The following is a 25,165-nucleotide window of genomic DNA, read 5'->3' as shown; positions in this document are numbered from 1 at the left end:
TAGCTACTAATGAAATAATTATAGATTCGAATTTTGTAGGGAAGATTGAACTCAATAAGCGTATTAATGTAGAAAACTGCCTTTATTATTCAATAAGCCGTCTGTGTGAAAATAGTATAAGCGATTTTGGCCGTGTCCTTACAAGTTACGCCAACTATCCCTGTTTCGCGATAACTGACGGCAGCTGGTAAGGGGGCTTAGAATATACTCGCGGCAGGTATGCCTGTCGTAAGAGGCGATTAAAATACCAAATTGATGCAAGGGGTTGTGCAGCGCAATTCTTTCAAGGGTTTGGTCATACTAATCGTTCCGGTGATGGTCAAGCTAGTACCTTGTTACCGGAATGTACCGAAACTGCATTCGGCAAAGGACCATCAACATTCGATAACACTCAAACACCCAAAACCTCCAAAAAAAGAAATATTTGTTAAGTTCTACAAACTCAAAAAACAGAATCTGAATTTTTGAAAACTTATAACACTTTCTGTCTGTGCCTTTCTCACTGGGTAGGTCTGAAATTCTGTACCTGCACTCAGAATTTATTTTTCTTTCCGTTAACTACATACATATTTTTATAGATTCTTAGGCAATATCTGCACATTAAATTAGCACGCAAACAACAGTATAATTGTTGTATATATAAATAAAATTTATTGCAAAAACACAAAAATTTTGGTAAATATTTGCACTTATACAAACGCAGGCCCGACGAGAGGGGAGGGGGAATGGGGGGATTCCCCCCGGGCCCGGGGTTTGTCAGGTACCAAGACATTGTTTTTTAATTCAGGAGAGTCTTTAGTTGTTTCATGTGCAAATGTATGTTTACATGAACCCGAAATAGTAAAGCTTTCGTGGTGACACTGGTGAAGGTTCGCCTTCAAAACGTCTTCCAACAATACCATCAACTCTGTATCAAAGTCCAGATTATTTAAATGACTTTGATATCGTTACCGTGAATAATGAGTTTTTGCGATCTGAAGAAGTCAACGAAATAATTCGTCGAGGTCATCAAAAGTGTCCTGTTATTTTTCCACGTGATTGTCATGACGAGGCATTTCCTACTTCGTTGTTAAACAGAATCTTGCCAAATGGAGAGAAAGTGGAGCGTGACTGGTTAGTGTGGAGTGCCAGTCCTGGCGGATATTCCAAATTCCAGGTATGGAAGAAGCTATACGATAAACTGCCATCACACGAAAATTCTCAAGATCACATTAAATGCTATATGCAATGGCGATCTTTACAAAATGTTATTCAAAAGGAGGCTACAATTGATACACTTAGCAATGAACAGCTAATCACTGAAACTCAAAAGTGGAAAGAAACTTTATATAGAATATCGGCCATTATTTTATTTTTGGGTGAAAGATGCCTAGCTGTCAAAGGCGAAAGTAGATATCTTGGTGAACGAAACAATGGACATTTTTTGGGCATCTAAGATCTCATAAGCCATTATGATCCGATACTTAGAGACCATTTGGAGAAAGTTAGGATTTCACAACAGCAGCACAAACGTTTACAAGTCACTATATTTCCCCAGATATTCAGAACGAGTTTATAGAAATTTGTGCAAAGCACGTGAGGGGAAACTATATTAGACCAAGGCAAGAAAGCCAAGTATTTTGCTATTATCGTTGATGCTACGCCTGATGCCAGTCACGTTGAATAGACTACGTTCATTTTACGCTGACTCCATTTTAATTCGAAAGCAACAAATTTTACAATTCAAGAACGGGTTTTGGCTTTCGTGAAATGTAACCAAAAAATTGGTCAGAAAATAGCTGATCTAATTTGCAATACTCTAGGTAAACATGAATTCCCATTAAAAGATTGTCGTACACAAGGGTACGATAACGGCGCCAATATGAAAGGGGCTTACAACGGAGCACTATGTCACATTCTCGACAGAAACTCGAATGCTGATTACTCGCCTTGTGCAACCCACACTCTAAATGTATGTGGTGTTGATGCTACAGAATGTTGTATGGCTGCAATTACTTTCTTCGGAGTCGTACAAAAATGATTTACTATTTTCAGCAGCAGTCCACAACGATCGGACATCCTCCAAAAAAATATACCGAGCTCTCTTCGTAGTCTTTTTGACTGCGCAAGCATACAGAGATGTTACCGGCATTCTCAAGTACATCAACAAGTTCGAATGTATCTTGCTGTCCTCAATTTGGTTCAAAATACTGACTACCATCAATGAAAGAAACGTGGTCCCCCAAACTAGAGACGCCACCATAGATGTTGAGGTCCGACATCTAGATGCCTTATTAGCTGATTTGAAGTTAATCAGGAACCAATGGGAAACAATTTTAAACGAATGCAAAACAGTTGCTATTCAATTGAATATCTCGCCAATGTTTCCGGGCATTCGAAAGAGAAACCCCAAAAGACGTTCTGAAGATAATTCGTTGATTCACTGTAGTTAATGCAGAATGTTCCTACAGCGTCCTTTCAAGAATCAAAAACTTTCATAATTCGTGTTCATCTCAGGAGCGAGTTTCAGGACTTGCCACGCGTTGTGTTGAATCCATTTTGGCAAGACAGTTAAATTTTGATATTATTATAAATAATTTTGCAGCGAAAAAAGCAAATAACACCACTGTTGGATATCCGAACTTTCTATATTGAATAATTAAAATTTATAATCATCATTAAATTTATCAGAGATGTATTAAAATGTTACCAAATAACTAGAAAAGATTATTTGAAACAATATGTGCCTGTTAAAAGAGAATTTTATTTCTACGTTACACTAAAATAGTATAAATAGTAAATATTCTGTGTTAATTTTAACTTCAGCTCTTAGTCCAAAAATCATTTAGTTGATGTGGCAAAATTTTGTTTGATGTAATCCATCAATAACAATTCATGAATGAGACGTCATTAATTCAAATTAATCAAATGTATTAGGCCCGTAAATTGTTTAGTCCCGGAACCGGATTTTCTCTCTACGGCCCTGTACAAACGTAATGATACCTATATCAATTGTTTTTGTATCTCTTGTTTTGGCGCACATAGGACGGTACGTCGCGATAGTGAACCAATTACGCGGTAGTTGTTATGCACATCAACTCAGTACAGACAATACACGCTGAGAGGGAAAAGGCGTGCATCAAATTTTAAAGAATCGTAATTAAAGTAAAAAATGGAGAACTGTTTTGGAAGAACAAAAGAATAAGGAAATAAATACCATCCAACTTTCTGCAATATTAATCTTAATAGTACCTTAATATTTTATATCAACTACTTTTACGATTTTGCAATATTTTGATGCGCGCTTTTGCCCATTCAACGTCAATATGCATATCAACGAAATACAATACGAACTCGCATTCACAATCTAATTTGCGTTTGTTCGTTTTCGTTCCATTGCTTCTTGCTCCGCGCACTAAATGTACGAGTTATCTTTTTGCAGGTTGACAGCCTCAGTACCCTCAGACACGTTGTCCTCATCATTAGCGAGCGAACGACCATTCAATCTTCAGAATTGTGGTATACAATTTTTTTTGCATATAATTGAGGAAATTGACAAGCAGTTTTCAGCGCCAACAAATGAAAGAAAAAATAAATGTATGTATTTTATTTTTAATTTCGTGTAAATGTTGTTTTTGTTTGTTGATGGTTGTTTTTTTTGTTCTCTTAATAAATGCTATGTATTTTGAGTTGGTGCGACAAGTATTTTCTAGTACTGGTAATTTATTGTTGATAGTCGAGAGTGAAAGTTAGCGCGAGAGTACAGTTATCAGCTGATAAATTACGTTCGTAGTTCGTAATTCTTAGCTGATTTATCAAAACCAATTTCTAGAATTGTCAATTTCTTTCCAAAACAAACCGTTTATTTTCGATTTAATTTAGATATTTGCTAATTAGATTTTTTTAATTTTTCTTAGAACAGCAATTTCAGATAGAGAAACAAACAACGCGGAAACTGCAGACACCCTAATAAAAGTAGACACCCTAAAGTGAAGCATAGTCTAAACGGAACTTGTACCAAGAAAAACTCGAGGTTCTTGCTAATAAACATCTCATATGAAAATGAGAATAGTCACTGAATACGAAAGCTTCATTTTGATATAAGAATAATCAACTTCCGGCGGCCGCCGTGGTGTGATGATAGCGTGCTCCGCCTACCACACCGAATATTCTGGGTTCACTCCCCGGAAAAAGCAACATCAAAAACTTTAGAAACAAGTTTTTTCAATTAGAAGAAAATTTATCTAGGCGGGGTCGCTCCTCGGCGGTGTTTGGCAAGCACTCCGAGTATATTTCTGCCATGAAAAGCTCTCAGTGAAAACTCGTAGTCGGCATTAAACAAGTAGGTCGCGGGATGGAAAATTTCTAAAAATGTGATTAGGGTTCAGTTGGCCTTAAATATGACTATAAATAGAAATTTACGCGTCCAACGCTTTTATTTAATTGTCTGATCAACGCCCTAGATTGATGAGGAGTGTGATGACTAGTACCTAGGACCTACCTAATTATTTTCCAGCTTTTAGTATTATTATTACTTGATGTAGGTATTGTTTTCAATAAAACCGTTCAACTTAAAAATTTTTTTTAAATTATTTTATTTTCAAGTTTTTAGTCTTTATTTAATTGCCTATTATTTCTCAATCTATTTAGTTCATTTAGTGACTCATTACTGCAAGTACTTTCCTGACCATTTGTTACATTCTAATTCCTCAATACATAATCCTGCCAAAGACTTTACTCGACTCTGCGCCACGTATGCTTGTCCCTCCTCCAACTCCAAGATATTCTGATGTCATTTATACCGGACTGTGTGTAATATTTGTTCCAAATATGAGCCAAATCGGACATCATAAGTCGCTTTCTATTCATGTATGTATTATGTGTTCCAAATATGGACCAAATCGGGTTTTTTCATAGGTCGCTTTCTATTCTTGTATGTAATATTTGTTCCAAATATGAAACAAATCGAACCACAAATACGATTTTTGTGAATATCTCGATCCTTAGCGGCAATTTTTTTCTTATTTCATTTTCATTTCATTTCATTTCATTTCATTTTTTATTCATTTTCTTTCAAAACAGCATATATGTTACAATAGCGACTTAAATTAAATTAACCATAATTACAGAAAGAAAAGTAAGGCATTCTGTAAAAATATATGTATTTTAGTATCGAATGCCATCTCCGAATAAAATTGAATTCAAAAACATGTAAAATAGTGCGTGGGGTGAAGTTTGATTAAAAATAATGAGTAATAAAATATATTAATACAATATGTACATATACTTTTTTAAGTGCTATGGTTCAGCAAAATTTTGATGTCTTCGTGTGATTTCTCTAGTAGAAAAGATTTAACCTTTCCCAAAAACTCATTCAGATTTCTAGTGACACGTATACATGCAGGCAACGCATTAAAAGCTTTACAAGAAACGATAGTAAAGAAGTTGTTGAAGCTGGTTGTTCGAGAGGTCGGGACATACACAAGTCCATATGAGTTTTGCCTCAAGTTATAACTATCCGATACCAGGCTATGTAAATACCCACAGCGAATGAAAAATATCTTTAACGTTTTATAGTAGTACATATGCTTAACAGGAAGAACTTTCAGATCCCTAAACAACTCCATAGAGTGGTGAAAACGATCAACATTACATATTTTTCTTATGACCCATTTTTGAATAGTTAGAAGCTGCTGGATTTTATTACCTGCAGCGCCACCCCAACAGGTTATACCATATTGGAGCTTGGAGTGGACTAAAGCGTAGTAAATAGTTTTAAGTGTTTCGTTTGAACAAACTTTTCTTAAATTGTAAAAATAACGAACGGAAGATCGCAAGTAGGACTTCAAACGAGAAATATGCGTAGACCAACTCAAGTTTTGGTCAACAATAACACCAAGATATTGGAAGTCGCTTACTTTTTCAATAGTGAAGCACTTATCGGAACAATTTACTTCAGCTTTAAACGATGCACAGAACAGAAAATTATTTAGTACAAAACGTTTGCAGTCAGTAGCATGGAATACAATGGCTATGTCAGGTGAGGATTTTGGATGCAAATTGAAATACATCAACTTCGTTTTCTTGCTGACACAGAGCTTATGTGCTGCAAACCACACTCTTAGCAAATGCACATCGTTATTGATTCCTGCTACTAAATCCAGATAGGTCGATGAGCCATAGGCGATAGCAAGGTCGTCAGCGAAGGCTGTTACTTTTCCATACAATGGCAGCGAGAATATTGAATTAAGGTAAATCAAAAATAGAATAGGACCTAAGACAGATCCTTGAGGTACACCTAAGCTAATTGTAACTGGGTTACTTATACTACTTCCAACTTTTACTTTTTGAATTCTTCCTGACAAATAAGATTTAAACCAATTATATATAAAACCACGGAAGCCCGCAAAATACAATTTGTCTAATAAAATTTGATGATCAACCATGTCAAATGCTTTAGTGATATCAACGAACAGTCCAGCACAATTCTTTTTATTGCATATTCATCGGGTTCTGAACTATATTCCAAGTTTCAAGCTTGTAGCTTATCGGGAAGTTATTTAAACTTCAATTACAAAATTCGTGCCAGCCATCCAACCACCCAGCCTGTCAAGTCAACCTAAATAAAACCGTTTAAAAATAGGAGCATGACGCAAATTGGAAGAGAAGATCGGCCTTAGATCTCTTCGGAGGTTGTCGCGCCTTACATTTTTTTTAGTTGAAATAATTTTTATGCATATAGGATGTATGTATGCCAAATGCATGAAAAAGTGTGTAAGATGTAAAGATAAACTGGAAATATAACGAGGGTTAATGACGACCGCCGACCGTCTGGCTTTGCCGTCATTGAATTGTTGTGAAGACAATTTTCAGGATGATGGGATTCATCCTAACCAGTGTGCGTGTATTAAAAGTCCATGTAATCCAAGTTGATGGCTTCAAGTTGTGCCATCTCTCATTATATCAATGTTATTGTTATTGTAATTATGTACAAATGTAGAATAAATTCCTTTCGATGGATGCAGAGATAGTGCTTTCGTATTTATAAAATATACATATGGATGCATACGTGTTTTCCTAATGCTTTTGTATGCATTCGGCATTAATGCAACCATAGAGGAGTAGTACAAAGAGAAACTACACGTGTTAAAATTAAATAAACCTGTATTTATACTGGCATGCATGCATAGCTCCCATTCATGCTTATATTTGCAACTGGGCTGTAACTGAGAGCGTCAAATGAAAATTCGAAAGCGTCTATTGTAATTGAGAATAGTCAATTGTAAATGAGAACAGTCAATTGAAAATAGGAACTCATCACATGCAAATGAGAATATTGAATTGTAAATGCGAAAGTATCATCCCAATATGAGGATAGTCAATTGTGAATGAGAAAGCAAAAAATTACTGTTCTCATATTGACGTATGCTCTTACATTTACAATTGATTGTTCTCATTTTCATGTGACGCTTTCCCATTTATAACTAACTTTTCTCATTCACAACTGACTGTTGTCAAATACAACTGACACTTACATTTTCATTTGATACTCTCTCATTTACAAAACAATTCTTCTTCATTTAAAATTGACTTTTCGCATTTGCATAACACCGTTTTCCATTTTCGTTTGTCACGTTCTAATTTTTAACTGACTAATCTTGCTTACACCTGATACATCCCATTTCCATATAATGATTTTTTATTTACAATTGCCTATTCTTATTTTCCAAATGACGCATTTACAACGGGAAATAGTGTAGCTTTAGACTGATATATTTTATGCCCGAAAGCTGACAATATGATGTCATTTCTGTCTTGAAAAGCACTAGTTACTTGACTGAAAAGTTGACTTCTCTACAGGGTGTAAATCCTGGTATCAAAGCCTATTTATACATAGATCTTTTTGCCTTATTAGTGTCATGCTGATTTGTGTTCAAGTTTCCAAAGTTTTTTTTTTTTTGTGTTGTACTTTAGTAGTCTGAGATACATTATCATCTATGGCACATACTTATGTACGTATGTTGTCCGCTTTTGACAGCTTTACTTATTTACATTTAAACATAAACCCATGCCGAACTCTTTCCTATATTTCACTAACTCTTTACTTACATAAACTTGCTATTTATTTTTGGGTTACGTATAAATACTCACCAAAATTTAATGAAGGAAGCTGCTCTAAAATCTGGTTTTCGTTTTTCTAGCTTCTTTGTTGATATAAAATGCGTATTTTTGCTGCTACCAAAGATGTTGAATTAATTTTTGTTTCGATATTGATCTGAAAGGAAGAAAAGAATATGAATTTAGTTAAGTATGTATGTAAGTACATCAAAGTAATTGCTTTCAAAAATAGTAGTATGTGGGAGGCTTCTTTGGCACAAAAGTACTTAAATATAGTATAGAACTATTTGGTGTTTTGGCCTATCATAGTGCCGGCAAGGTAGATCCGATATAAGTAACATCAGAGTAGACCATACGCCGCTTCTTCGACAGTTGTTTGGTAAACCGTCCCAGTGTATTTCTGTACTCAGAAATATTAACTCTCTTCAAATTGGAGGAAAAATGAAAAATAACACGACAGGAAATAGAAAATAAATACCTAAAACTGTTCGGAAGTATATCGAACCAAATTACTATATTATTAGCATATTTCAATGTGAGTATAGAAAATTAAGGCCATACAATTTCTATAATTACCTAACTATTTTCTTTTATTCCAATAGATCGTCTGTGGTGTTTTATGTTTTGTTTTTACTCGGATGTTGTTTCTCAATGCTTTTGTTATTGTTTGTTGCTACTCCTCATGTTTTTGTTGTTTACGTAGTAAAAAATTTCTGTGGTACCTCGCAATTTTTTGCTGCTTTTTCTTTACCTTGTCAGTTTAGGCAAATTTCTTGAATTGCACTCTAATGCTCTCATGCTTGTTATGATTATTATTTTTTAGTTTTCGGCTTTATGTTTTGCTGTTATTGTTATTATTACTGCTGTTGGTTTTGTTTTTATTTTTATTATTACTGTTGTTGTTCTTATATTTTACCCATACTTTTCTCACTTCATGCGATGTGAAGCTATGTTTTTCTTGATGTTGTGGGATTCATTCGTGCAGTATTCGAAAAAACTCTTCATTGCGCTGACAAAGCTCTTATCCAAAGGTAGATCAGAACGTTAAGGTGTTGGAGAGCACTTGAGTCGTTTAAATCTTTGCTAGAGCGCTTTTCACGTTGGGTGTAGAACAGATTCGATATGTATGAAATAACTATTCTAATATACCAAATAAATAATGTCGTCCTACCAGACCCTTAAACATATATGTATTGACCACCAGAATCCGAATACAGGGATCATTTAATTCGCTCATCTCAAACTTTATAGAAATTGCGAAAACTTTATATTTTCGGGTGCTGGTGCTAACTTCGAAACACATATTAATACAAAATACAAATTCTTAATTAGCTCATTATTCCTTTATTGAATGCCTAATCGAGTGAAAAATCCAGTCGGTTTTGCTTGGTGTTTCGAATTTTATTGTCAATGTAACAAATGACAATCAAAAATAAATTATTTTCAATAATTTACTAAAAATAGAAAAACACGAAAAAATTCAAAATCTAATTAGCCTGCATTTGCTGCAACAGATAATATGGCTTTTTCGAAAATAGGCATATATTTGGTTAGGTGCAACGTCTATGGGGAGTTGCACATGCATTTTATTTTGATTGCATTTATAGTTAAGAAGGCCGCGGCTGATTTCCATTTTAACTATTTTTTATAAAAACGAAATATTTTTTTGGGCCTGCTGACAGATGCTCGCTTAATGCAGCAAAAGGCCCTGTATGAAAAGGGAAACTTAATTATTTCATTAAATAGAATTGTGGTTCGATTTAGTTTCTGTGTCAAAACTGTATAACAAATATTTAAATTAACGTCGAAACCTGTAAAGTAAATGGTATCGTTTTGCAGTTGTAAGAATTTCATCATCTTAATGTTTCCAAGCCCCACTTTGGACAATACCTTGGCAACGACGAAATAATGTACTCGGGTACGCAATATTTGTTAAAACAATAACAAAAACAGCAACAATATCATAGTTTAGAACGAAAAATGAGACTGAGTTGGCTACAATTCTGAAGCTGAGTTGGTTCCAAACAAAATTGTACAATAAATACTCGAGAATCGTTTCAATATATGTACATAAAGTTTTCGCTGTGGGAAAATCAAAAAAATGCTAAAAGAGCAACAACAACAAACATAAAGTTAATAATTAGAACACAAAACGCCATAAAACTTGACAAATGAAAGAACAATATTACTAAAAGTGAACAGTGTAATAACCATAAAAACAACTAAGTATATCTGCATAAACAACATAAAAGCAACAAGCATCATAACAAAATATAAAGTTCAAGAGCAATAAGCATAAGCATCATAACTAACAACACCAGCAATAACAACAACAAAAAATAAATCGAAAAAACAAAAACAAGCAAAAGATATCACAAAAACAACAATAGCATCAAGCGCAACAACAAAAAGAAAGGAACACGTTTTCTGTATTAACCCAATATTGGAAAACAGAATTTGATGATCGAGCTAATTTTAAAAGCGACAGCTAAGTTCGCAATGAAATATTCGAAAGAAAAAAAAAGTTTTCAAAAGTTACCATTGACCTTCTAGGTTTCAAATCCCTTTGATCTTTATTCAAAACTATACGTCTTAAAGGCGTTTCCTTTCCTTTAAATTACACTAGCGCACAGAATGAAAAAGTCGTCTGTATATTTGGCTAAACCATTGTAATGGAAATCAGCCGTTGCCTTCTTAACTATAAATGCAATCAAAATAAAATGCATGTGCAACTACCCATAGACGTTGCACCTAACCAAATATGTGCCTATTTTCGAAAAAGCCATATTATCTGTTGCAGCAAATGCAGCGCTAACTAGATTTTGAATTTTTTCGTGTTTTTCTATTTTTAGTAAATTATTGAAAATAATTTATTTTTGATTGTCATTTGTTACATTGACAATAAAATTCGAAACACCAAGCAAAACCGACTGGATTTTTCACTCGATTAGGCATTCAATAAAGGAATAATGAGCTAATTAAGAATTTGTATTTTGTATGGAAGATTGAGTTCAATCAGGGCTTTAATGTAGAAAACTTGACTAATTATCTCAATAAAATTAATATTTTTTTTTTGAAAAATATTCTGATGAATAGGACATTAAGTTTTTTAGGGTAAAGAATATGTACTCATATATGGTTTGTAGGGTGTATAAGTTTACCGTGCAGCCGATAAAAACCCTCCACTGGTTAGGTCAAGAAAGAATTTCAGTCGGCACCACAGTTTTGAAGCAGAGCAAGTGGGCTATCTCCACTGAGTTGGGAGAGGCAGGTGGAGGAACACTTGACCTCCCTCAGTGCTCCCAACTAGTGCAGTTATCGCGAAATAGTAATAGCTGGCGTGATTTGTTTTGAAACGACTAAAATTGAAATTGTCCAGGCCGTTAAACGCCAATTGATCATAATGATGACTTTTAAGGTGAAGCCAGGTATTTTCAATACTTCATCAATTTCTTAAAATATTCAAATATTCCATTCCATCGGAAAACTTTAACAATTTTAATGCCGTTTTTATAAGCCTTCGTTAGCATACGTACATAATAAGGGTTAGATTATGTTGAACTGGTCGGTCATAGACTGAATGTGTCCATAGTGTTATCACCAGAATTTGTTTAAAAACCAAACGGAGAAACCCCAATCAGGTGTCAGTACTTATATTTTACAAAAAATCCGTCCTCTTGCCAAATACTAAAAGTTTTCTATGACCTAGCATAATTGCTGCCTAGAAAACTCGTCACTCTGCCACCCCTAATAGCTGGCACCTTAACCTGACGACCGCGGGACACAAACACCGAACGTGCTCAAACGTCTCTTCCAGCGGCTCGCACTTCATACGTTTGCTGTTACTGACGGGGCCTAACTTATAAGCATGTAACGTCAGAAGGCAGTGTCCAGCTGGTATGCCCATCGTGAGCCTAAAGTCTTCTCTTTTCAGAGATATGAGCCACTTTGTGAGTCTAATATCGTGGGCTTTGCACATGATCTTAGAAATTTTAATAAGGCTAAGTGCATACAGAATTTATTACTATACATAAGATTAGAATAATAAGTATTTATTTTTTTCTAAATACGTACATGTAACACCCGAAAAACAAATGTGTTGCCTATTAAAATGGAATTACATCAAAGTCACACTAAGAACCACAGCCCGTAAGCTATCTTCGCAAACACGTGCGCACACTTAAGGCAGGGGGAAAAGTCAGACTCACATATGAATCCTTTAAATTCCTTTGCAGCTTTTTCTAACACGCACACAAAAAAACTGTATTCTGTATACTTAGGAAAAAACCAAAAAATACGACTGAGCAGACAATAAACAAGCCATTGTTTAAGAAACGCACACAAAAAGAGGCTAGAGAGAAATATATTTGAGTATTAAGAAACACGCACGAAAAAGAGAGGCGCAATACATACAGAAGAAGCCTGCAGGAAATTCTGACATTGAAACGGTACAAATTTTTCTTTGGCTTTGGCACTAGTACCACTGATTATTTGAACACAACACAAAGACTTCTGACATAGACAGAAGTCTTAAGTCATCAAGGGGACACGTAAGTCCAGCTATTCACTAAAGCTTATAGTCGAAAAATTAGTAACATCGAGACTGTATCCCAAGTTTTCTTCGGAGAAGGGTTGAATATGACAGTTTTGTTCTAGATGATCAAGAAGCTGGTAAACTTTCTAAATGAAAAAAAAAAAAAAAAATTATGAAAATATATCAACAAAGTGTTAGAAAAGAATAAAACTGAATTGTTTTCTATTTTTTTGAAACTTGGCATCATATGTAGATCCAAAAAGGGCTTTTGACCTCAGCGCAGGAAATCCCGTTAAAAATTGAAATACCTTTAGGGTTGTAACAATGTATAAAACCATTCAGAAAAAAGTGTGAAAAAGCATTGTTCACAAATTATAATGCAATCTTAAAGCGACCACGAGTTAGAAGGTAAAAATAAAAGAAACAATTTAATTATTACAATAAGAGTAGGTACTATTCATGCATTTCCAGACAGACTCGTGCCCAATCATTGTACGATATATAAAAAGAGTTGCGGTTTTGTGGTTTTAGGTTGAAACATTTTACACTGCATTTTGTGAGTGAAAAAAAAACTGAAAAAACTGGTCACCTTTTTTCGTTTCTTCTTCATAAATATGTGATTTCTATTCTGAGGCGGGTCATTTTGCCACCCTTAATCTAAGTAGCAAAGTTTTCAAACGAACGATTAGTAAGTAGAATGTCTGTAGCACATGCCTCAGGATATGTTTATAAATAAGTATGAAAAAACTTTGCCATCTGGCCAGACCTGTAAAGACAAAGTACCAGTACAAGTACAAGTATCAGTACCTCAGTACTTCGAAAAATTAGTACAAGTATAAGTATCGAGGTACTTGTACTTGAATTGTTGAAGTACAAGTAAAGTACTTGTAAGTACTTTCGAAGTACTTTAATAAGTATTGAACGGTTTTGAAGCGGATCAACCAGCACCCATACGATCACCTAACTTTGACAAAATGGCTGAAGAAGAGTTTTACGGTGTTTTAATGATACATCAGCAGATTTCAATATGCTTCAGAGTTATCCTCTTATGAAGGACCTATCACTCAAAATGAATACGTCCTCAGCTTCCTCCGATCCAGTAGAGCGTTTATTTTCCTTAGCAGGCATAGTTTATAGTCCTAGAAAGAAATCAATGACGGGCTTTTCGTTTGAAAAGCTAGTACTAATGAAGGCAAATACAAAACTACTTTAATATTGTTAGCTGTTGTACAATTTATACTTATTTAATATGTTGTTTTACTTCTTGTTGCTTTCTAATATGAATTTCACTCATATTTTGATTTCCTATTTATGAATCAAACTGACATATTTTATCAGAAAAAGTATTTTCGTGTACTTGCAAGTATTTCTTAAGTATGTCTACTTGTACTTTCGGATTCGAAGTACAAGTACTGTAGTACTTATACCTTGTACTTAGATTTGAAGTACTTGAGTACTTGTGCTTATTAGGTACTAGTACAAGTTTGTACTCAGTACTTTACAGGTCCTCATCTGGCACATATTCAGCCAGTTGCTTGTAAGTAAAGCTTTAGATTGTTCGGCTAGTAGAACTTGCTCTGTGGCTGTATTTGTGATAGGCTAGGCTAGGAGTACCAGAGCACGTCGGCTTTACCACTATTTGAATCAGCTGTCAGCATTCTCATTTCGAGAATGTCTGAGTATATACCACAAATAGTAGACCAGCATCAGCTCCCTACCGGCCTCTTTTGCTTACCGAAGCAGTTTCAAGGGCACCGATGACGCTTTGACTCCTAATCAAATGGTCTCGATTTTCTTCGTAAACAGAACAAATTTCACTAATTGGCAGCTCGTCCGTAGTTTAGTAAGTTATAAGTATCTTTTTCAAATTGATTTCCATATTTTATGTATAGCATAATCGAAACCGAAACGGGAATGGAAACAAAACTTCGATTACACGATACTAAAACTAGAACGGAGCTGGAACGAATTTGAAAATACGAAACGAAATAATATAGCAAACCAAAGGCGCATTCATTTTGAAAAATTTTGAATTTTCAGGATCGATGCACCAAAATATTTCTGAATTCTGATGATAGAATGTAATGTTTAATAACAAACGGCAATAATTTTGAGGAATGCAACAGATAGAATTCCCAAGTGCGAAAACGAAATAATGATTGATAAAATAAACACGTATCATTTAGAAAAACAAACTTGAAACATTTTTGAGAATCTTGAGTTTTCAAATTCGAAATTGGATTTTTTTGAAGATTGAATTGCAAATAGTTTTGAGGAATTTCAAATTCGGAAGCTCGGAACTGGATTATTTTTGAAGAACGAACCCGAAATAGTTTTTTGAGAAATTTAACACAAAACATTAACAAACAAATATTAAAAACAAATTTCCAAATTTCAAATTTTCAAGATCGAAATCAGATTTTTTATGAAGATCGAGTCACAAGAAATAGTTTTTGAGGAATTTCAAATTTCGAAGCTCGGAACTGCACTATTTTTTGAGAACGACGCGGAAACAATTTTTGAGAAACTCAACACAAAACATTAACAGAAAAAAATATTGAAGAATTTAAAATTTTCAAGATCGAAATTGGTTGTTTTTTTTTTTTTTTAAGATTGAGTCACAAGTAGTTTGGAGGAATCTCAAATTTGTAAGATCTGAATTTATCTACTTTTGGCGAAGGTAACTAAAACAGTTTCAGAAATTAGAAAATCGATTTTCGAATAAGCAAAACCAAATATATTTTGAGAAATTTAACACAAAAGATTAACAAAAGAAAAACAAATACAAAAAAATTAAGAATTTTAAATTTTCAAAATCGAAATTGTGTTTTTTGAAGATCGAGTCACAAATAGTTTCGAGGAATTTCAAATTTGTAAGATCTGAATTTGTTTACTTTTGGCGAACGCAATCAGATAAATTTGGAAGAACGAAATTAAAAAAATCTGAATTTTCTAGATCGAAGCAGAATTATTTTAGGATAATGAACCGAAATAGTTTTGAGCACCGCGACGAATACACTTCTGAAATATGAAACCGGAATAGATATTGAAAAATTAAAAAAAAGAAGAGATCTAAGGCCGAGCTTCTCTTCCAATCTGCGTCGTGCTCCTCTTGATTTTTCCCTACAAATTGGCCGGACGGGACCTACATGTTTTATGCCGACTCCGAACGGCATCTGCAAGGCAGATGAGTTTTCACTGAGAGCTTTTCATGGCAGAAATACACCCGGAGCGCTTTCCAAACACTGCCGAGGGGCGACCCCGCTTAGAAAAATTTTCTTCTAATTTAAAAACCTTATTTCTAAAATTTTGATGTTGCTTTGCCCGGGGTGCGAACCCAGAGCGTACGGTGTGGTAGGCGGAGCACGCTACCATCACACTACGGTGGAAATTGTGAAACTGTGAAAAATTAAACTGGAAAATTTAAAAAAGAAATTCAAAATAAATTTGAAAAATTTTTAGTTTTCAAACTCGAAATTGAATTTTTTTAAGATGAAATCCCAAATAGTTTACGCCAATTTCAAATTTGTAAGATCCAAACTATATTACTTAATTTTCTTGAAGATCGAAAATAATTTTTTTGATCAACGAAACAAAAACAATTGCAAATTTTTTAGATCTAGATTTTATTGTTTTTGAAGGCCTATATAATTTCCAAAAACGAAACCGAAATCATTAAAAATAAAAAGATGATAAAAAAATTTTAACGACTACCTTTATATAAATGTACCAAAAAATAGAAGGCAATTTTTCCTTTAATACAGACATAATCTTGTTGAATTTTGACTAAAAAACTTTAGCAATAGCTTTTGTAAAAGAATTTTGGGATTTAAAACTATAAAGGTGGAGCGCAATCTTTCAATTTAAGGCAAACCATGTACTTGGGATTAACTAATTGATTATTTAAAATTTAAGCATGCGCTCTTCCTTTATAATTTTAAATCCAAAAATTCTTTTACAAAAGCTATTGTTAAAGCTTTTTAGTCAAAATTCAACAAAATTATGTCTGTATTAAAGGAAAAATTGCCTTCTATTTTTTGGTCCATTTATATAAAGGTAGTCCTTAAAATTTGTTTATCATCTTTATACCTTTCATGAAAATGAAATGGTATATTAAATTCGTCACGAAACCCAAAATTGTAAGTCCTTAAAGGAAAATAGATAGACCCACCATTAAGTATACCGAAATAATCAGGATGAAGAGCTGAGTTGATTTAGCCATATCCGTCTGTCCGTCTGTCCGTCTGTCTGTTTGTATGCAAACTAGTCCCTCAATTTTTGAGATATCTTGATAAAATTTGGTGAGCGGGTGTATTTGGGTGTCCGATTAGACATTTGTCGGAACCGGCCGGATTGGACCACTATAGCATATATCCTCCATACAACCGATTTTTCAGAAAAAGAGGATTTTTGTCATATCTTACTCAATTTAACAGATTGAAGCTTCAAACTTCACCATATAATTTCGTATATTGCACATATTGTTGCCTGAAAAAATTGATGAGATCGGTAGTATATATAGTATATATCCCCCACAACCGATTATTCAGATAAGAAACTTTTCGTAATTACTGCCCTATTTTAAGAGCTAGAGGCTTCAAATTTCACCAAATGCTTACGTATATAGCATATATTGTTGTCTGAAAAAATCATAGAGATCGGTGGTATACATAGTATATATCTCATACAACCGATTGTTCAGATAAGAAACTTTGCGCAATTTCTGCCCCGTTTTAACAGCTAGGAGCTTCAAATTTCACCAAATGCTTACGTATATAGCATATATTGTCTGAAAAAAATCATAGAGATCGGTGGTATATATATTATATACTTCATATAAACTGTCATTTTGGCCCCTTTTTTACGGCTAGAAGCTTCAAAATTCATCAAATTTCATCAAATAGTTACGTTTACGTCATATATTTTTGAAACACGTGATTCATAGTCATAGTTTTTACATGCAGACCACAAAAAACGTGAAGATTTGTATCCTCACACAAAGTACCTACCTGTTATTTATTTTATATTTATCTTAAAAATCGTTTAGGTATGTAGATCTGTACACTATATATTTCTTATTTATACATCCGATTATTCGGAGATTACGAACGGGATAAGATTATTGTTCAGCCCCATTCATGAAAGGTATGAAGTCTTCGGCACAGCCGAATACAGTCCCATTCATACTTGTTTTATTTTCACTTTTTTAGTGCTGCCTACAAAAAGGCATTTGGAATTTTGGGTTCTGACCCACGGCCCAAGGTTCAAGTCTATAGCTCACCGGGAAGTTACTTAAAAATCGATTGCAAGATTTCCCTCGTTTTTCAAGGATTTGCAGTTATCTTGACTAGCACGCCACCTAGAGGAAATTTGTTTTCTATAAGTTGTATTGCCGCTAGGCCTCTAACTAAGTGCCAAGTTTCAAGTCTCTAGGTAACCGGGAAGTTAGTTAAAAATGGATTGAAAGATTCCCAAATCAAAACTAATACTCTTAATATCTCGATCCATGCGCCACCTAGCGAATTTTTTTTGATCGAATATCGCATTGCCGCCGGGTTCTGACTCACGGCCCAAGTTTCAGGTCTCTAGCTCATCGGGAAGTTACTTAAAAATCGATCTCAAGATTCCCTGCGTTTTTTCAGGGATTTTCAGGTATTTTCAGGTATTTTCGTTTATCTCGATTCGTCTGCCATCTGGCGGCATGTTGCTTTCCACGAATTGTAGTGCCATCGACTCGTACACTATGTGCTAAGTTTCAAGTCTCTGGATCACCGAGAAGTTAACTAAAAGTCGATCGCAAGATTCCCTGCGTTTTTTCAGGGATTTTCGTTTATCTCGATTCGTCTGCCACCTGGCGACATTTTGTTTTCCGCGGATTGTAGTGCCATCGACTCGCAACCTATGTGCTAAGTTACAAGTTTCTAGGTAACCGGGAAGTTAGTTAAAATGGATTGAAAGATTCCCAAATCAAAACTAATTTTCTTAATATCTAGATCCATGCGCCACCTAGCGAATTTTTTTTTGATAAAACATTGCATTGTCACCGGGTTCGGCTCAAGTTTCATATCTCTAGCTCACCGGGAAGTTACTAAAAAATCGATTGCAAGATTCCCCTCGTTTTTCAGGGATTTGTAGTTATCTCAATTAGCACGCCACCTAGCGGAACTCTGTTTTCTATAAATTGTATTGTCCCCAAGCCTCGAACTGTGTGCCAAGTTTCAAGTCTCTAGGTTACCGGGAAGTTAGTTAAAAAATGGATTGAAATATTCCCAAATCAAAATTAATTTTCTTAATATCTCGATCCATGCGCCACTTAGCGAAATTTTTTTGATGAAATATTGCATTGTCACCGGGTTCTGACTCGCCGCCCAAGTTTCAGATCTCTAGCTCATCGGAAAGTTACTTAAAAATCGATCGCAAGATTCCCTGGGTTTTTTCAGGTATTTTCGTGTATCTCGATTCTTCTGCTACCTGGGCGTAGTTTGTTTTCCACGAAATGTAGCGCCATCGACTAGCAAACTACGTGCTAAGTTACAAGTTTCTAGGTAACCGGGAAGTTAGTTAAAAATGGAGTGAAAGATTCCCAAATCAAAACTAATTTCTTAATATCTCGATCCATGCGCCACCTAGCGAATTTTTTTTGATAAAATATTGCATTGAGGCTTACAGTACCGAACGATAACTAATTATCGTCGTGCTAATTTCTATTTCACTACCACACTGATAATTTCGAAGCGGCTGACACAATAACTAAAAGTGTTCAGCTCAAAGAATACTCTTAAAAATGAAATAAAATTTTGAAATAAATATCGTTTTTATTTAATTACAGCTCTTTAATATTTGATTACGCATACTTAATTAGGGCAGTTACGCAATTGGCCCAATGCATGTGTATGCTTGTTTTTTACACCTAAGCAAACTCCAGCCCTGCAAAAATCGTTGGATCATATGGTCCACTGGAGCACTTACCATTATACTCCACTGTAATGCAGCAATGGACCAACTCATGTTTCTACACGAACATATTGTAAGCCGATCATTGCTCGTTTTTAACGATTGAAATCACTACACGATGTTTATTGGACTGTGGGTACTCCATGGATTACTCTGATGTAATGCGGAGCTGGAGTATATGGTCCGGTCCTAGGACATCGCAATGTTAATTGGACCATATTTTTTGTATGAATTGTGGTTAATTTTGGAGCACTACGTTGGTCCATAGCGAGTACTCCATACATGCATGCATGGAGTACTCGCGATTTTTGCAGGGTAGAAGCCGTAAAGTAGAATATAACAACTTTATTATTACGCTTAAGGCCTTATCAAAAGAAACTGCTTGCTGTATTACCCTGCAAAAATCGCGAGTACTCCATACATGCATGTATGGAGTACTCGCTATGGACCAACCGAGTGCTCCAAAATTAACCACAATTCATACAAAAAATATGGTCCAATTAACATTGCAATGTCCTAGGACTGGACCATATATTCCAGCTCCGCATTACATCAGAGTAACCCATGGAGTACCCACAGTCCAAAAAACCTCGTGTAGTGATTACAATCGTTAAAAACGAGCAATGATCGGCTTACAATATGTTTGTGTAGAAACATGAGTTGGTCCATTGCTGCATTACAGTGGAGTATAATGGTAAGTACTCCAGGGGACCACATGATCCAACGATTTTTGCAGGGTAGGACCTTTTATATAAGGCTTATATATAGCCCATTCAGAACCAGGCTTACATTAGCTGTTATAATAGCCGTGTACGTTTACGTTTGCGCGTAAAAAACGCTTATGCTTGCTTAGATAATGCTTAGAAGACTCATCTCAACGTGAAATCAGACGGACAAGGCGACAGCTGTTTCGATTATACCTTGTAAATCTCTTCAAAGCCTTTTCTCCCGGGAGTGGGAGTCGAACCCAAGGCGGTTTTCAGAGAAACTTGGTATTTGTTGTTGTTTTTGTTCTATTTATAGAACTACAACGAATTAACCAAATGTTGTCTTGAGTTAACCGGGGATTGTCCGTATCGCTTTAAATGTATGAAAACATTTATTTCAAGCAATTTTTAATTTTATAATTTATTTAATAATTTGGGAAAAATTTTATCTCAAACATATTACGAAAAGTTGCAAACTATAGTGGAGTTTTGTTTATCATGTATACCTTTTAAATTAAAACACATATAGCATTTGCAACTTTGTTTTAATTTTTTTATGAAATTGTGGTAAAAATTAATTTAAGTTTTTTATTCTGTTATTTCTTTTATGAAAAAAATTAATAAAACGCATAGAAAGCTGCCTTAAACCTTTATCTTTTTTTCTTAGCCTTAAAAATTTTTATTTAGCCTCTTTCAGCTTTTTATTTTTGTCAATCTAGCCCTTTTTCTGAAAAAGTTCTGACAACACTGCATACAGTACACCGCACAACCATGTCATCAACCAAAAAGCACTAATATTTATACCTTTCATGAACATGAAATGGTATATTAACTTTGGTCCGATGTGTGTAACGTTGAGAAATATAGAAGATAAGACTCACCATTAAGTATACCGAATTGATCAGGGCGACGAACTGAGTTGATATAGCCATGTCCGTCTGTCCGTCCGTCCGTCTGTCTGTTTGAACGCAAACTAGTCCTCACATTTTGAGATATCTCAATGAAATTTGGTACAAGGATGTATTTTTGTATTATATTAGACATTTGTGGGATCCGGTAGGATCGGACCACTATAACATATATCTTCCATACAACCGATCGTTCAGATAGAAAGATTTTTGGCCATTTCTCCCTTAATTTCCAATATAAAAACGTTAAACTTGGTGATATTTATTCTAATATATCATAGAAGGTTTCCTGAAAAAATCACTTTGACCGGAGCTATATATAGTATATATCCCATACAACCGATCGTTCAGATAGAAAGATTTTTGGCCATTTCTACCTTAGTTTCCAAAAGAAAAACGTGAAACTTGCTGATATATATTCTAATATATCATAGAAGATTTCCTGTAAAAATCATTTCGATCGGAGCTATATATAATATATATCCCATAGAACCGATCGTTCAGATAAGGGGGTTTTTTGCCATTTTTTATTTTATATTTATCTTAAAAATAGTTTAGGTATGTACATCTGTTCAGTATATATTTCTTATCTTATACATCCCATTATTTGGAGATTACGAACGGGATAAGATTATTGTTCAGCCCCATTCATGAAAGATATGAAGTCTTCGGCACAGCCGAAGACAGTCCCGTCCTTACTTGTTTCTTTTTGCCTATAACAATACTTTTACTCCCTTCAAGAATTTGCTTCGCATACGCAATATCGTCTTCGCCAACTTTTGCCACTTCGTAATTTTGCTATTATTTAATTTTGTTTTGTTTAACTTAACTTTCGCACCGGCAAAACAATTAAAAATGTTTTTTTAACAATAAAATGATAGATAACCATACAGCGGCCAACAAAAATTTTCGAGCTGTATTATGCATATGCAATAATATTTTGATAAATATAATATTATGTAACTATATATGTATGTATGTAGTTTGTTTCTAAGTACCTACATACATATATATATAAACTCATAGTTGTTGTTGCCGACTTAGCCTATTTGCTTGTCTCAATGGTTGACTGTCTCAAATGTAGCACACTTTGGGGGATACATTTTTTTTCTTTTTCCCGGTCGCGCTGTTGTTTTGAGTTTTCACGTTTTCTACGTACCTCAGCCTCACCGTCTCACCAGTCGTAGGGTTGTTGCTATTTTTGTGGTGGCATGTTGCTGCTTGTTTAGCCACAGCTCATTACATTTTCTATTTCGATTATTTTTTGTTTTACATATATATATATTATTTTTTCCTTTGTCAAAAGTTGCACACCCCTTGCCACACGCCCGAATGCAAGAGGGTGGGGTTCTAAATGTACACGAATTAATTTAACGAGCTGAACGCACTCGCTTTGTGTTGTATAAGCAGTAGCAAAGAAAAAAAAAAAAAAAATATTAAATGAAAAAAATATTGCAAAAATTTTCACTCGTGTGCTTTCTTTTTCACTGGCCGTTGATATTAAATTAATTTTTATACTATTTTTGCCGCTAACTTGTTTCTTATTGCTCGAAACTGTTTCTTTTTAGTTGATTTTTTTTTTTTCTTTTTTAATTTGAAATTTTTTCTTATTTTTATGTTATGCAAAAAATATATTCTGACTTTCGCTTAGATTGCAATTCGCAGCCGTCGGCTGAGACCACAAAGAGTAATAAATCCAAAAAAATCAACGAGCCGCCGAACGACCCTCCGAAAGTTGTATAGATATTGCTGCGAAATTTGCGGCGAAGCGGCGCGCTGTATTAATAGTTGCATAGGTGTGTGTGTGTGTATAGATGAGCGCACAAAAACGAACAATGACGGCAAACAACAGAGGCAGTTGCAGCTACAGCGCTGGCGGCAAACGACAAACGTATGAATGTTCAATACAATAACAGTGCATATAATACAAATACCTAATACAAGCACAAGCACTAACAGCTGGCTCCCCACACACTCACACACACTAACTTCCACTCTCAGTGGAGAATGCATTGAATGTCAGCGATTGATTTAAATCCCCAAACGAACAAATACAAATCTATACAGAATAGTAAAAACAACAACAAGCAAGCAGCAGCCACAACAACAATCAACTATAATACTAAACACCTAAAAGTTTTCGTCTGCCATGCAAATACTTTTTTTTGTTTTGTGTATTGCAATTTTGTATATATCAAACGCACACAAACAAATAAATAAAACTAAATTCGCATCAATTGTCATTGTATGCGTTAAATGAGAGCTAAATCAAACACAAACACAATTATAGAACTAGAAAACAACAAGCAACGCAGGGTCGCGCACAGATACTCACGCACACACAGACAACGTGTCCCCCCACTTTTTTTTTATTTGTTGCATTGTTATAACAGTCTCTCACACTCACTTATACTAACTTAGCAGCTGCCGGCAAAACAAAATTATCTAATTCTATGCACTCTGCACAAGCGCATTTACTCTCACTCACCTGATGGGCACTCTAAGCTACTCAAACTGCTTGCTGTGTGTGTGTTTCCATCGCAATAAAGCGCATAGTGTTCTAACACATGCGCGTGAGTGGCGTGAAGTGTACTATGTGGCAGACGACTTGATTTGGCTGACAAAAAGGTATTTTTTCCCAACCAAAAAATTACGTGCTAGTTTAGAATAGCCTTTTACGATTTCAATAGCACATGCCTACAAAGTATAATCTGATCATGGTTGGACACAGTGCAGATACACCCTGGCCAATTTGTTCTTCGACGAGAACCGGCTGAAGTTTTCTGTACAGACATAAAAGGCGAATGTTAAGTTCAATAAAATAAAAAGAGGCAAGAATATATGGAGCCCTAAAAGCCTCTTCAGTGTAACCACGAAAAAGAAAATTTTGCTGGAAAATGTTTTTAAGGTACCTCCCCATGTTTTTAAGGGATCAAATCACAAGAAAAAAATTGGGATTTTCTCACCTCTTATATAGTAACATAATTTCATTTTTTTCGTGGACCTTTGCCACATGGAACTACATATGTGACCCGGTCTACGAAAAGGTGGCTTATGACTCAAAAAAGAAATTGCGACAAACAGCTTTTAAAGATGAACAATGCATTTCTTCAGTTTCTTAGTAGTAGTAATTTTTTTGAGTCATAAGCAACCTTTTCATAACCCGGGTCACATATGTCGTGACATTTGAAACTAATTCTGTCAAATTTTTTGTTTGCACTAAAATAGCTGTTAAGGCTTTTACGCACATACATTTGCACATTGTATGTAGAAAAAGCTCGGCCTCCAACACCTTCACCTCGGTTCTGTTTGGCAGCCAACAACAAAAAATCAGTAGAATAACAAAGAAAATTGTCACTCTTTTGCTTGCTGTACAGTTGTCGCACATTTACTGGGATTAAATTTGTATTTTTATTGCAGATGGGTACTCATTTTAAATTCCTGTCTAGCCGAGCTATCGAAGTTACACTCGTAAACTTTGCTTATATTCTAATGCTGGGAAGAACATGCGTTCTATTAAAGCGCTTGTATATCTTTAAGTGAAAGCGACTACTTTTTAAGTGGAAGTAAGGTTCTAGCCTGAACAATGTTCATAGCCTTTACAACACTTTGTTAAGTCTCTGCATAGCACATATTGACTGAAGCTTATAGCTCTTTTAAACGTTGTTTAACTCGATTGCGTTTATTTAATAAAAAAATAAAAAAAACCGCTACTCTAAGTGAAGATGGTGACCGTTTACTTTCTTTGGTTGTATTTTATTTAAAGTTGAGTTGAGTCAGTAGAAATATTGCTTACGTAATTGGATTATGGACTGTAAGCCGCTAATCAGTTCGCCACTGCTTGAGGAATACCGGGAGGGTTGACCTCATTCTCAGCATATCTATCTTTAGCCCAATATCTGTAGAAAATTTTAGAAATATATTTTTATCAACCAAATACAAACCCAAGTCAATGACCTAAAGCA

At 34.8% G+C, this 25,165-nt stretch overlaps 1 protein-coding gene and 1 long non-coding RNA gene across 18 annotated transcripts in view; one reads left to right on the top strand and one right to left on the bottom strand.

The window, feature by feature from the left end:
• jim overlaps positions 1-25,165 on the bottom strand; it is a 214,309-nt gene that overhangs the window by 60,072 nt on the left and 129,072 nt on the right. For 13 of the 17 annotated variants that reach the window (XM_067757245.1, XM_067757249.1, XM_067757240.1 and 10 more), the window contains one exon: positions 8,131-8,254. The gene's annotated coding sequence lies outside the window, so the exon portion shown is untranslated. Of the gene's footprint in view, positions 1-8,130; positions 8,255-8,673; positions 8,961-22,359; positions 23,018-25,165 lie in introns of those variants that run through there. The other 4 variants (XM_067757251.1, XM_067757247.1, XM_067757248.1 and 1 more) reach the window with 4 other exon arrangements.
• Positions 3,388-25,165, top strand: part of LOC137233814 (uncharacterized) — a 34,819-nt gene continuing 13,041 nt past the window's right edge. The window contains exon 1 of the long non-coding RNA XR_010947568.1: positions 3,388-3,576. This is a non-coding gene — a long non-coding RNA (uncharacterized lncRNA). The remainder of the gene's footprint in view (positions 3,577-25,165) is intronic.

Source organism: Eurosta solidaginis, chromosome 5 (genome assembly GCF_040869045.1).
Source record: "Eurosta solidaginis isolate ZX-2024a chromosome 5, ASM4086904v1, whole genome shotgun sequence".
NCBI classification, from domain to species: domain Eukaryota; kingdom Metazoa; phylum Arthropoda; class Insecta; order Diptera; family Tephritidae; genus Eurosta; species Eurosta solidaginis.
Note: the sequence above shows the minus strand (reverse complement) of the source record. Positions and strands in the feature narration are given on the sequence as shown.